Below are 14,147 nucleotides of genomic sequence, written 5' to 3' on the forward strand. Positions count from 1 at the left end.
AAGGCCGATAAATATAAAATTGTAGTTTTCATCAAACTCCATTCCAGATATCGCAACTGATGTAATTCATTTGAGATAATGCATTCGCGACAATGAATTCGCGATAATACACTTGCGATAAAGCATTCGCGCTAATACATTCGCGATAATGCATTCGCTATAATATTTTCGCTATATTATACTCGCTATAATGCATTCGCGATAGTGCATTCGCGGTAATGCATTCGCTATAATATCTTATATAGAAACCTTCAATTGACGGTTTTGGTTTTTTAGGTAGGACAAAATTGTGGTGCTTCTATTTAATCAAAAATATTGGTTTCTCTATAAATATGTGGAACCCCTAGAGATCGGCACTTTTCGACACTCAATATATTAAAGCCATCGCATACATCTAAATGTGTATCATTAGAGATTAATGAATTCTTAGTTATCTATATTAAAAAGATTTATGAATAAAATTTGTATAATAAAATAGAAAGAAAATATTTAGAAACGTGTTCCGAAACGCAGAACGAACGGGAATGTGACATAGTTTTTACCCAAACAACTGGTTAAAACCTTTTCTTAATTAAAATTAGAATAAGATTCTCGTCCGTCATATATCCATAAGGGTAAAGTTAAGAACCCTTCTAAAGGCTAATTTAGATAGCTGACATATAAATGCAATATATAAAAATTTTAAAAATGGTTGGTTCAGTTTAGATTCTCTTTAATAACGGTTAATACATATTTAACAAATCGTTTCAGGGTTGGTTTAGCTGAGTTAATAATCAAGCTACCTTGATATGAACTAAAAAGATTTTACAAAAAAACCATTGTTGAAACAAATAAAGTCATCGAAAAAATACAACAAATAAACTGAATTGTATTATTAAAATGTTAATTTTGATATATTTTCAAATCCCGCATAAATTTTTTGAACATACAATATTTCTCTATAAAATCAAGATCTAGAAAAAATTCTCTACAAAATAATTCTCTACAATGTAATTCTCTACAAAATAATTCTCTACAATGAAATTCTCTACAAAATAATTCTCTATAAAAGTAATTCTCTTTAAAATCCTTCTCTATAAACAACATTCTCTATAAAATCATTCTCTTTGAAGTCATTCTCTATTAAGGACCTTCTCTATATATTAATTCTCTTTAAAATCATTCTCTATAATCGACATTCTCTATAAAACCATTCTCTATAAACGGCATTCTCTATAAAATCATTCTCCTTGAAGTCATTCTCTATAAAGGACATTCTCTATAAAATAATTCTCTTTAAAATCATTCTCTATAAATTACATTCTCTATAAAACAATTCTCTATAAATGCATTCTCTATAATTGTTTTCTCTATAAATGTTTCTCTATAAAATACATTCTCTATAATGGTTTCTCTATAAAGACGTGGAACCATTTTCTTTGATATTCCTCGAATTCAAATTCAACTTATGCAGTTTTATATTTTAGAGCTGTAATAATTTCTCTAATTCTTTTGCAAAAAATTTCCAGACTATAGATTTTTTATTATCCAAAGTTAGATCACTAAAATTATTTATAGAATTATTAAATGTAGATACATCCATTTTAAAAATATGTAAAATTATGGTAACTTTTGGAATTTTAGATTTTTGATTGATTGAATTCTATAATGAGTCAATATAATTATGATTTAAAAATAGTAGAAAATAAAAATTTATCAAAATCCTGATTGACATTAAAAAATTACAAGAGTGATGTTGACCAATTATTAGAATAAAAAGGTATAAAATATGTGCGCCGCCGTGATTTTCTTAAACGGCGGCATTTTCGGCGTAACCAAAAGAGGTGGCCGGCCGGCGCACAGGTCTACCTATAGCTATCATTTAATATTATAAAATCCCAAGCCAGGTACAAGTCCACAATAATTTTGAAAAAATTTCTTCAAACCCGGGTCAAGACCACAATAATTTTGGTAGTTCAGAACTAAAATAAAATAAAAAATAGAAATGCATTAATCAGAGATCCTCATGGTAGGCCCGGCCTAGGCCTGCAAAAAATTTTTTTTAGCCAATGTCTGCCGCATATTATATATTAAAAAATTTCCAAGCGTCTGAAACTTTATTAATTGAAAAAAATTTAATTTTGAAATTTCTCAAACTTGGTCCAGCCCATACTAATTTTAAAAAATTTTTCCAAGCCAGGCTCATAATAAATTGTAAAAGATTTTCCTAAGCCAGTTCCAAGCCCATATTAACTTTGAGGAATATTTTCCAAGCCCAGCCAAACCCATAATAATTAATTTTTCCCAAGCATGGAGATAGTTAAATTTCTAATTAATTCAAACCCGGCAGGGTTGCCATGTCTTCCCCCATCAGTGGGAGACTCCCGCAATTTTTTAGTATACACGCAGACATCTCTCTCCCGCAAAACTACCGCAATTGGAAATCTCCCGCAAAAATCTACCGCAATTTTTTAATTTCTCCCGCAATTTTTTTTTAGTATTTTAACATTTTAATATATAAATAATAATTTTGAGAGACATTAATTGATTATTTTTATAATTAAGCTAAATTCTTTTTTAAAAAAAGTAAAGATATATACTCTTTTAACACTTACATATCACTTACACTTTTCACTCCATACTCTTCATTATAAAATCACAAAACCTTTCAGGCAACTAATCCTTATAATTGCCTTATTCACTTATATCTGTTTGTTTTCTGAAGTTTAAATATTTAAATAAGAAAATTAAATTAAGTTAATTATACTAATTATTTTATCTACTTTATAAATTAAGAATAAGAATCTTTAATTAGGTTAAAGCGTTGTGTAAATTTAATCAAGAAAGTGTTAATTAAAAAATAGGAAATCTGCATGCAGGTTGATCTTATGTGGTTCAGAAACATTATGACCATTGTAAACTGGGTTACTCTTTAACACTTACTTTCACTGTATCACTAAATATCACAAAATTTCAAGATACTACTTCATATAAATTGCCTTATTCAATCACATTTCCCTGTTTTGAAAATTTTAAATATTATAATTCTATTAAATTGTGTTATATTAAACTGAATTTCTCTTCACATATAAGGGCATACGTAATTTTGTCATGATTCTCTAATAAGTGCTTTGTACAAATTATTATTATTTTATATAGAAATTCATAACTGAGTTAATTCAATAAATTTAATATCTCTAGGCTTGGGAAAAATTTTTCAAAATTATTTGGGTTGGACTGGGCTTAATAAATATTTCTTAAAATTAAACCTATATTGGGATTTTTTCATGTTAAATGTTAGTCTTATGTTATTATTTTTATAAAGTAATATATTTTACCCGTAGACTAATTGGTAAATCAGAGATTTCCCCTTCATTAATTATATATTTAATATCTCTGGGCTTGGTTTTAAAATTATTAGGGATTGAGGTGGGCTTGAAAAAATCTTTTTAAATATTAAGATCTTGGATGCCTGGATATTTTTCCAGATATTGTAGGCTTGAACCTATATTGGGATTATTTAATGTTAAATGTTAGTCTTATGTTAATATTTTTATAATGATATATATTTTAACTCAAAGAATAGTTTTCAGTAACATACAAAATGTATACTGATTATGCTATGCCGACAACATATGTATCCCTAAGATATCACTAACATTCATTATTTTAACATCAGTCTCAAATAATATGGAAAAAATCAAAATTTACAAAATACTAAAATTCTCTTTTCCTTTCTTTCCCTTTTAATTTCTTTTATTATCTTCCCCTTTCTCATAATTTCTCTTTCCTATCTTTACTTTTTAATTTTCTTTTTCTTTATACCTTCCTTTCCCTTTTAATTCCCTATTTTCTTTCCATTTAATTTTCTCTTATTTCCTTACCTCAGGCTACACACTCCAGCCAAAAGCTGGGCTTATCAAAAAATAAATATCATGCAATTCTTAATTCAACTCATATTCAAGCAAAAAAATTATACTAGGTCATATGACGTGAAGCCCAATAAAATCTACCAAATGCAAAATAAAGTTATTCATCTATATATACTAAAAATGCTTATACTTTTCATTTTAGAATACATCTATTTTAGCTTCTGATGGATGATATTCCCACTATTTCTAAAAAGGTTAACCTAATATTGACTCCTCTTCAGGTTTAATACATTAATATGTTTTTTATTTATTCTTTTGTTTTTATTTTAGATAACAAGCCATGTCTAACCTCACTTAATGATTGTACAGGTGGTATATTGACTCCTCATCAGGTTCAATGCATTTATTTTTTTTATTTATTCTTTTGTTTTTATTTTAGATAACAAGCCATGTCCTAACCTCAGTTAATGATTGTACAGGTGGTGATTTATCCGTCATTAATAAAAGAAAAAGATGGCAGGTCAATCAAAAAAAGAAACGCACTAGTGATAGAGAGGCCCTACAAAATCTACTAACAACGCAAAATAAAGTTAGCCTTATATATATATTTTTTTATACTCTTTTATATTATAGAATACATCTATTTTAGCTTCTGATAATGTTCCCACTATTCTAGGGAGTTGAACCTAATATTGACTCCTCTATAGGTTCATTGCATTTATATTTTTTATATTATTCTTTGTTTTTATTTTAGATAACAAGCCCTGTCTAACCCTCATTTATTGATTATACAGGTGGTATATTGACTCCTCATCAGGTTCAATGCATTTATTTTTTTAAATTATTCTTTTGTTTTTATTTTAGATAACAAGCCCTGTCTTAACCTCACTTAATAATTGTACAGGTGGTGATTTATCCGTCATTAATAAAAGAAAAAGATGGCAGGTCAATCAAAAAAAGAAACGCTATAGAGATCGTGAGACCCTACAAAATCTACTAAGAACGCAAAATAAAGTTAGCCTTATATATATTCTTTTATACTCTTTTATATTATAGCATACATCTTTTTAAGCTTCTGATAATGTTCCCACTTTCTAGGGAGTTGAACCTAATATTGGCTCCTCTTCAGGTTCATTGCATTTATATTTTTTATATTATTTTTTGTTTTTATTTTAGATAACAAGCCCTGTCTTACCCTCACTTAATGATTGTACAGGTTGTATATTGCTGATCCACCATTGCTCTATTATCCCTGCTGAACCTTGTTTTTTCACATGGACAGCTATATGTGGCTATGTCTCAAGTTTGTTCTCCTCATAAATTAAAGATTATAACCAATGATAAAACAAGAACTACAACCAATGTGGTATATCATGAGGTTATATCCGATTAATCCCGGTTTATACAAATAAGAATGAAAATTATTTAGTATGATATTATTTCATAATTTAAACAATTTTATATTATTTAAGCATCCTTTTGTCGGGCCGCACAATATGACCTTTTATCTCTGATGAATATTTTGTCTAATTAAAAATTATACAAAGTACATTTTAAAAATTTAACTAAATTAATATAACAATTTTTAAGGATCCTACTTTAAAAGCTTACCATTTTGTCGGATCCACCATTGCTCTATTATCCCTGCTGATTATTTTGTATAACGCACTAAAAATATACATAGATTTTGATTATAAATAATTTTATATCTATTCCAAAAAATCTTCGTTTTATTTCAATAATAATGTTTATTTATATTTTTGCCTGATTTCTTTATTTGTCTAGGCTAACCCAACCTTAATCCCTCACATTGCTACAAAACTTGATGAATCTATTAAAGATAGGCTAAGAAAATAATGACGAATAAACAAACGCCTTGCCAGTTCTAGAGTTACTGGTAGATAATAAAAAACTACGTTTGAAATTAACTCCTCTGGAGGTTTATTTATTTTTTTTATCTTATATTTTATATATATATAATTTGCATATAAGTTTCATTAGTGTTTAATGGCACTTTTATTTAAATAGATAGCATTTTTTTTTATTTAAAATAAAATATAGACAAATAATTTGAGAAATGTAAGACATACATTAAATTTATCCGAAAAGCTACAATAACCCTATATAATAAACAAAAATTTATTTTTTATATATAATTATAATTGATCATATTACCAAAAAGTTAGAGTCGGTTATTTTTATTTTATTTGTCATGATTCTCTAATAAGTGGTTTGCCCAGGCCTTCCCAGTTACCCTTAATACGGAATTCACATGTTTTTTTTACATCTTAAACTTATTGGTAAATCATATAATTCCCCTTCATGTGATGATAAATCAATTAAAAATTTAACTATCTCCTAGGAAAAAATTTTCTTATTATATTAGATTCTCTGGGCTTGGAACCTCAAAATTTATATTAGCTTGCACCTGACATGGGAATATCTTTAACAAATTATTAAGGGTTGAGCTGGGCTGGATAAACTTTTATAATTATATGCTTCCTAATATTGTGAGGGATCTGGCATGACATCTATCGTAAAAAAATGAATAAAAATCTCATTCCCCATCATTTTTAACGGGCTTTCTACTAGTATTAGTTAAAAGCTAAAATGTAGTTATTAAAATAAATTTTTAATAGTTGTTCAAATATAGGCGTAGGTAGTGAATATAGGCAAAGTGAATATAGGCAAAGCGAAAATAAGCTTATCGAATATAGGCGTTGCAAATGTAAGGGAGCAAATAAAGGCCCAGCAAATATAGGGGTTGTGAATATAAGTGGAGCGAATATAAGAGGAACGAATATAAGGGGAGCGAATATAACATGAGCGAATATAAGGGAAGCGATTATTAGCCGAGCAAATATAAAGTGAATATAAAGTGACTAATTTCGGCGAAACAAATGTAAGCCATTATTTAATTATATATATTTTTATTGACCCATATTAAGTTTTCTAATTCTAACTTATGAATTTTATTTGGTAAAATTTATCACAAATTTAAACATAAATATAAAGTATTTCTTTAATGATTAAAAATAAAAATATCAAATTCCAAACAAATTATGTTTTAACATTAAAATTAAATCAAATAAATTCGCTACCATCCTTTGTTATTACTAACATAAGCTAAGAAATATGTTTAAATTTTAACTTTAAATTTTTACCACAGTCACCCCACCTTAATTTCCTTTAATCCCACATCCCATAGACCGACTATTCATTTCATTGTCATTCATATACCTTTTAAAAATATTAAAATATACTTTAGTAAAACTCTCCAATTTCATATATCTAATATTATCATAAATAGGTCTGATGATATATTGTGCGGAAATTTAAGTTTGATGAAATATTTGATATCAAATTACTTTACTAATTTTAGATTTATCATTATAATGATTGTTAGAACATATATTAAGTTGAAATATTGATTGTTTGCTTTTTTTATAGATATTCATGTTATAATTTATAATTTTAACAATCATAAATTCATGATATCTATCATTCAAACTTCCATAATTAACAATTAAGACAAATTAATTTATTTTATAATTGTGAGTTCCTATTATTAAATTTTAATTACAACGAAAAGAAGTTTTATTCTAGCCTATTATATCTATATTATAATTTTTCGATGTCCTCACTACGTCATCGTGACGTCATGTCATCGCTAGGTCATGTCATCGTTACGTATTTATTTATTTATTTGTTTAATTCACTTATTTATTTTATACAAACAGATGATCCTATAACTTAAATTTTCTATGCAACTGTAGGAGGCCATATTAAAACCAAATAGTATAAATATTACAAATTATTAATATTTTATATTTCTAGGCTTGGGAAATTTTTTTAAAATTAATGCAACTGTAGGAGGCACAATATTAGGAAGCATATAATTAAGGAAGCATATAATTATAAAAAAGTTAATCAAGCCCAGCTACCCTTAATAATTTGTAAATTATAAAAAAGTTTATCAAGCCCAGCTTCCCTTAATAATTTGTAAAAGATATTCCCATGTCCATTGATCTAGTCTTGAGTTTATACCAATGTTTATACATAGGAAAGTAATACATTATTCACTAAATATTGCAAATTATTAAATAAGCCCATCAAAACAGACGCAAAATGAGATTTTTATTCATTTTTTACGATATTATCATGCCAGGTCCAAGCTCACAATATTAGGAAGCATATAATTATAAAAAAGTTTATCAAGCTCATCTCAACCCTTAATAATTTGTAAAAGATATTCCCATGTAAGGTGCAAGCTAATATAAATTTTGAGGTTCCAAGCCCAGTCGTATCCAATATAATTTTGAAAATTTTTTCCCACCTAGGAGATAGTTAAATTTTTTTTGATTTATCATCACATGAAGGGTAAATATCTGATTTACCCATTAGTTTAAATGTAAAAAAAAACATAAATAATATTATGGCAGACCTTGTTTTGTCATGATTCTCTAATAAGTGCTTTGTTCAGGTTTTCTCAGTTTCCCTTATTACCAATTCACATGATATTTTTCAAAATTAGTGCAACTGTAGGAGGCCATATTAAAACCAATTGTCAAAGTAATACATTACTAAATATTATAAATTATTAATATTTTATATAGAAATTCATAACTGAGTTTATTCAATAAATTTAATATTTCTAGGTTTGGGAAAATTTTTTCAAAATTATTATGGGTTGGACTGGGCTTAAAAAATATTTCTCAAAATTAATATTGGCTTGGTTTTCAAAAATTATTAGGGATTGAAATGGGCTTGAAAAAATCTTTTTAAATTATTAAGATCTTGGATGCTTGGAAATTTTTCCCAAATATTGTAGGCTTGAACCAATATTGGGATTTTTTAATGTTAAATGTTAATATTTTTATAAAGTATTATATTTTACCCGTAGACTAATTGGTAAATCAGAGATTTCCCCTTCATTTATTATAAATTTAATATCTCTGCCCCCCCCCCCAATTTTTTTGATTATATCCCTCCAACTACTAGATGTAGCATCTAATATTGACCCATCTACTGGTTCACAGAATTTTAATGTTCGTTTTATTTCAATAATAATGTTTATTTATATTTTTGCCTGATTTCTTTATTTGTCTAGGCTAACCCAACCTTAATCCCTCACATTGCTACAAAACATGATGAATCTATTAAAGATAAGCAAAGAAAATAATGACGAATAAACAAACGCCTTGCCCGTTCTAGAGTTACTGGTAGCCAAAATAATAAAAAACTACGCTTGAAATTAACTCCTCTGGTGGTTTATTTTTTTTTTTTTATCTTATGTTTTATATTTATTTTATTTTCACCCAGTTGCCTCCAAATGATATATCTATCACCACTACCACAATCCCTATGCCACCTCTGCCTATTTTTTTAACAAATATAAGCATTCAATTCCGTACTATCATTCACTTCACAAGGAGTTATTATAAATATTACTTTATCTGATTCTCTGAGAAACTTTCATGATTATTTAGAAGAATGTTCAAACTTGAATGTGCAGTACGGCCATTTTCATCAACTTTATTAATGGAAAAATATGCAGTAGTTCTGTCATGGCCTTTATAACAATTCTTACTACCTTTTTATGTTTGAGTTAACATTGTCGTTCATGATTCTATTTTAGAGGGGGCTACCAATGCTGACATTGACAGAAATATCATTTTGCGTTCTTCTTTTACCAGTATCCCAAGGAGGCATATGACTCATCTTTATCAGGACGTATTGTGTTTTGTACACTGCTTTGGTAATCCGTTATTACTTTCATCTACAACCCTAAATGATATGAAATTGTACATTAATTATTTCCTTCCAGACAACCTTCCAGATTTATTTTGTCGCTTTTTCCATCAAAAATAAAAATGTCAGCAAGGATTTGCTCTTAATTTTATCAAATACACAACATAATAATTATTCCTCATTATTTTTTAAAAAAATTAGCCTAAATTTATATGTCAATAAAAAATATTTGATATAAGTTTCATTAGTGTTTAATGTCATTTTTGTTATTTAAATAGATAGTAACATTGTCGTTCATGATTCTATTTTAAAGGGGGATATCAATGCTGACATTGACAGAAATATCGTTTTGCGTTCTTCTTTTATCAGTATCCCAAGGCATAGGCATATTATCTTTATCAGGACGTAATGTGTTTTGTACACTGCTTTGTTAATCCGTTATTACTTTCATCTACAACCCTAAATGATATGAAATTTTACATTAATTATTTCCTCTCCAGACGACCGCCCAGATTTATTTTGTCGCTTTTTCCGGTTAATAATGCTTACTACCAAGTGAATGTATGGAAATATTTTAAATACCAATCTAATTTGCTAAATACCGACCAAAATTTATTAAAATGTAATAAGACCCTTATTATTTAATATATTAATACGGAATCACGTGGTCGAGTCCGGCCTTCTATATATCATCCCCCCAAGGATGGAACCACCAAGTTAGAATAAGAAAAAAAACATGATCATTCTCGGGATTCGAACACGGGAGCATAGGATAAGTAAGCCAAGCTCTTGCCTACTAGGCCATTTCAAATATATATTATAAATATATTTGGTAGTGCCTATCCAAATGAAAAATGAACAAAATTCAAATTTGATAGATGGTACCTTAAGGTACCAAGCATCATTAACCCTTTTTCCATCAAAAATTAAAATGTCAACAAGGATTTGCTCTTAATTTTATCAAATACATAATAATTAATCCTAATTATATTTTAAAAAAATTATCCTAAATTTATATGTCAATAAAAAAAAATATCTTAAAAAATATATAAATAATTTGCATATAAGTTTCATTAGTGTTTAATAGAATTTTTGTAATTTAAATAGATAGCATTTTTTTTTTTACTTAACATAAAAATATATATATCCATTATCAAATTCTTTGACAAATAATTTCGGAAATGCAAGACATACATTAAATTTATCTGAAAAACAACAATAACTCTATATAATAAACAACAATTTATTTTTTTGATATAATTTTAATTGATCATATTACAAAAAAGTATAAGAGTCGGTTATTTTTATTTTATTTGTCATGATTCTCTAATAAGTGATTTGCCCAGGCCTTCCCAGTTTCCCGTAATACGGAATTTACATGTTTTTTTTGCATATTAGACTAATTGATAAATCAGATATTTCCCCTTCATGTGATGATAAATCAATTAAAAATTTAACTATCTCTGAGGTGGGAAAAAATTTTCAAAATTATAATGGGTGTAGGACTGGGCTTGGAACCTCAAAATTAATATGAGCTTGCACCTGACTTGGTAATATCTTTTACAAATTATTAAGGGTTGAGCTGGGTTTGATAATTTTAAAATGATAAGATCTTGGATGCTTCCTAATATTGTGAGCTTGAACCTAGCATTACATCTATCGTAAAAAATGAATAAAAATCTCATTCCCAGTCATTTTTGATTGGCTTTCTACTAGTTTAGTTAATAATCCAACAATACACATATGCACCCGTTTCTCATGATGCTTATTAATTTAATATGGTATGCTGTTTTTATCACTTACTCTCAAAATATAACCCTTAACGAATTTTCTAATACAACGCTTAACTAATTATTTAATTGAAACGTCAGAGAGATGGCTTAGCTAATACAACGCTTAACTAATTATTTAATTGAAACAACAAATAACTTAGCTAACTGAAACGTTAACTCGAAAATTGTCCTTGGTCACAACTATTTTAAACGTATCAATATTATAAATGGTTCTATATTTTGTTAGGTCTCATATTCTATTTTGGAATTTATATACTAAACGGTTCTTTTTCCCCTTTTTCCTATGTTCTTTTTTTTAATTTTGAAAAACTTCTTTATTTCATTATTTTTTCTTTTCTCTAATATAATATTATTGATAAAAAAAATAAACACAAAGGAAAACATTACAATATTAATTAACGAAAAAACAATATTATAATAGTAATCGAATATAAAAAATTTAAAGAAATACAAATATAACTGGCTGGATAGACATCACAAACACAATAACCAATATAATATATCTCAATAAGCCCAATTTAAAGTCTCTTATCTTTTAGATTCCTTATCAAAAAAAATTGAATAATTTTTTGCCAAGTTTTTCATTTGATCTTGTATATTTTTGTTCAGAATTATGATAAGATTATTTCAAAAATAAAATTAAAATAATTGGAAAATAAGCTCAATTTTTTATATATACAAAAATCAGCACATAAATGAATGTATATTGAATTTTATAATATATTATTATTTTTCACTATTATATTTTTGTATAAGGCAGTTATAAAATATAATGATTTTATACTATAAGAAAAATGATATATATTTAAATAAGCCTTAAAATTTGGTAAAAAATTATTTGAATATAATATTGTGGATTTTTTAAATGGATGCTAATTTAGTAAATTGGGTGCTAACTGCGAATCCATTTTTCAAAATTGATCCTAATTTTGAAAAAGGAGCTTTACCACAGAAAGCCCTTAGCTATCGATTGATTGGTTTGTTAGACGCTTCGATTTTTAAAACGAACCTTATTAAGTTTTAGCTAAAAGAATATTAATAAAAATTTATCCCTCTTTTGCCATTTCTCGAGCACATAACCTTATTTTTGCTAAAATTTTAATTGGGCACTTTTTAATAGATCAAAATTGGAACTTTTAACAACATTTAACTTTATGATATATTTATAGATGTTGTAGTATGAATTTTGTTGAACCTATTGAGCATTTAATGTTAATTTTTCATTTTACAAGATACAATATATTGATAAAAATATTTTGATATTTTCAAGTGGAAACCTTTTTGTTTTTAAATAGATATTTTAAATTCAGCAATAAGCATCATTTAGGTAAAATCAATAAAATTACAGACAATGCTTTTTTATTGAAATGTTTTTACAAAAATGTGATAAATAATAATCATGTGAAAATCTCTGTAATTTATGCAATATAATATGAGCAGATTGATTGTTTGATTATTAAATTAATATAATTATAGAAATAATTAATATTTAAAATCCCCATTAAATTTACAATATAATAGTGTAATATAATTATAAGAATAAATAATAATTTATTTTAATAATAATTTTTTCTCTTATAATAGTTTTTATTACTTTTAAGGGAAATGAAAACTTTATTATATTTTCTGTCTGGCTGGCTGGCGCCTTTCAAAGAAAAATTACTAATCACAATTCGAATAGAAACAAAATATCTAATATTCTTATATAATATTTCATCATTGGTGCAGTGTTGTTAAACAATCTATTTTGTGAAAAATACAGTGCGCTAACGCTATCGCTATTTTTAAAAAAAAAATCATTCAACACTAGCACTGATTGGCAATGCAGTATTAAATTGAATATATATATTTGTATATGAGAAAAATCATCCTAAATATTCATTTGAGTAATTTTAGATTTAAAAAATGGGTCTAAGAGTTCTCAGTGGTATTATTATTTATTTCAAAAAACCATCTATAGTAAGTGACGTTTTTGATGTGGCAGGGTATCCTGTTTAGTATAGTATTATTCAACGTTAAAATTAGTCTTTCAAGTTGCCATTTGGGTTCAGTCAAATTAATATATATCCAATTCAACTGGAAACTTAATATCCATATAATAATTTATAAAATATTATAATTAAATAGATGTGACTGATGATAAAATGAGATGTTAATATTAATTATTTATTGTAATTTTTAATTTATTATACAATTCCAAAATAATAACTGTGGTCATACATACCAGACTTGAAGTAGGCCAGAAAATCAACTTTAACATAAACTAATCTAACTCAAAAATTATTATATTTGAAAATTTAATTTTAAAGATTAAGGATTAAGCTCACATTGATATTCCCGGTGTTAATTTTTTTTATAGAGATTAACACATTTTCAAATTTAGGAGAAGAAAATTTCATATTATCATTATTTTCCAGAGAAATTACTTTGTTAATATGATCGGTCAAAATTTCAATATCAATCTCTATTGTCTATATTTAATAATTTTTTGAAAACTAGATTTATAATATATATTTTTTAAAATATAAATTTCAATATAAAAAAATAGAAGGATTATAATTTTAGAATTAATGATATATGTATTTTAATAATTTTTTTATGTGTATTTAAATATAAAATTAAAATTAGCTAAGTAGCTCGCTACTTTAACTACACTACATTAGTGCCATTTTTATATTTTATAAATAATTGAAATAAGTTTTAAAAATATTTAATATGCTTTACTAATATTTTTTTTTCTTCAAGCTGTAAT

The sequence above is a fragment of the Gordionus sp. m RMFG-2023 genome, chromosome 5, assembly GCF_954871325.1.
Source record: "Gordionus sp. m RMFG-2023 chromosome 5, tfGorSpeb1-WG-v2, whole genome shotgun sequence".
NCBI lineage: Eukaryota > Metazoa > Nematomorpha > Gordioida > Chordodea > Parachordodidae > Gordionus > Gordionus sp. m RMFG-2023.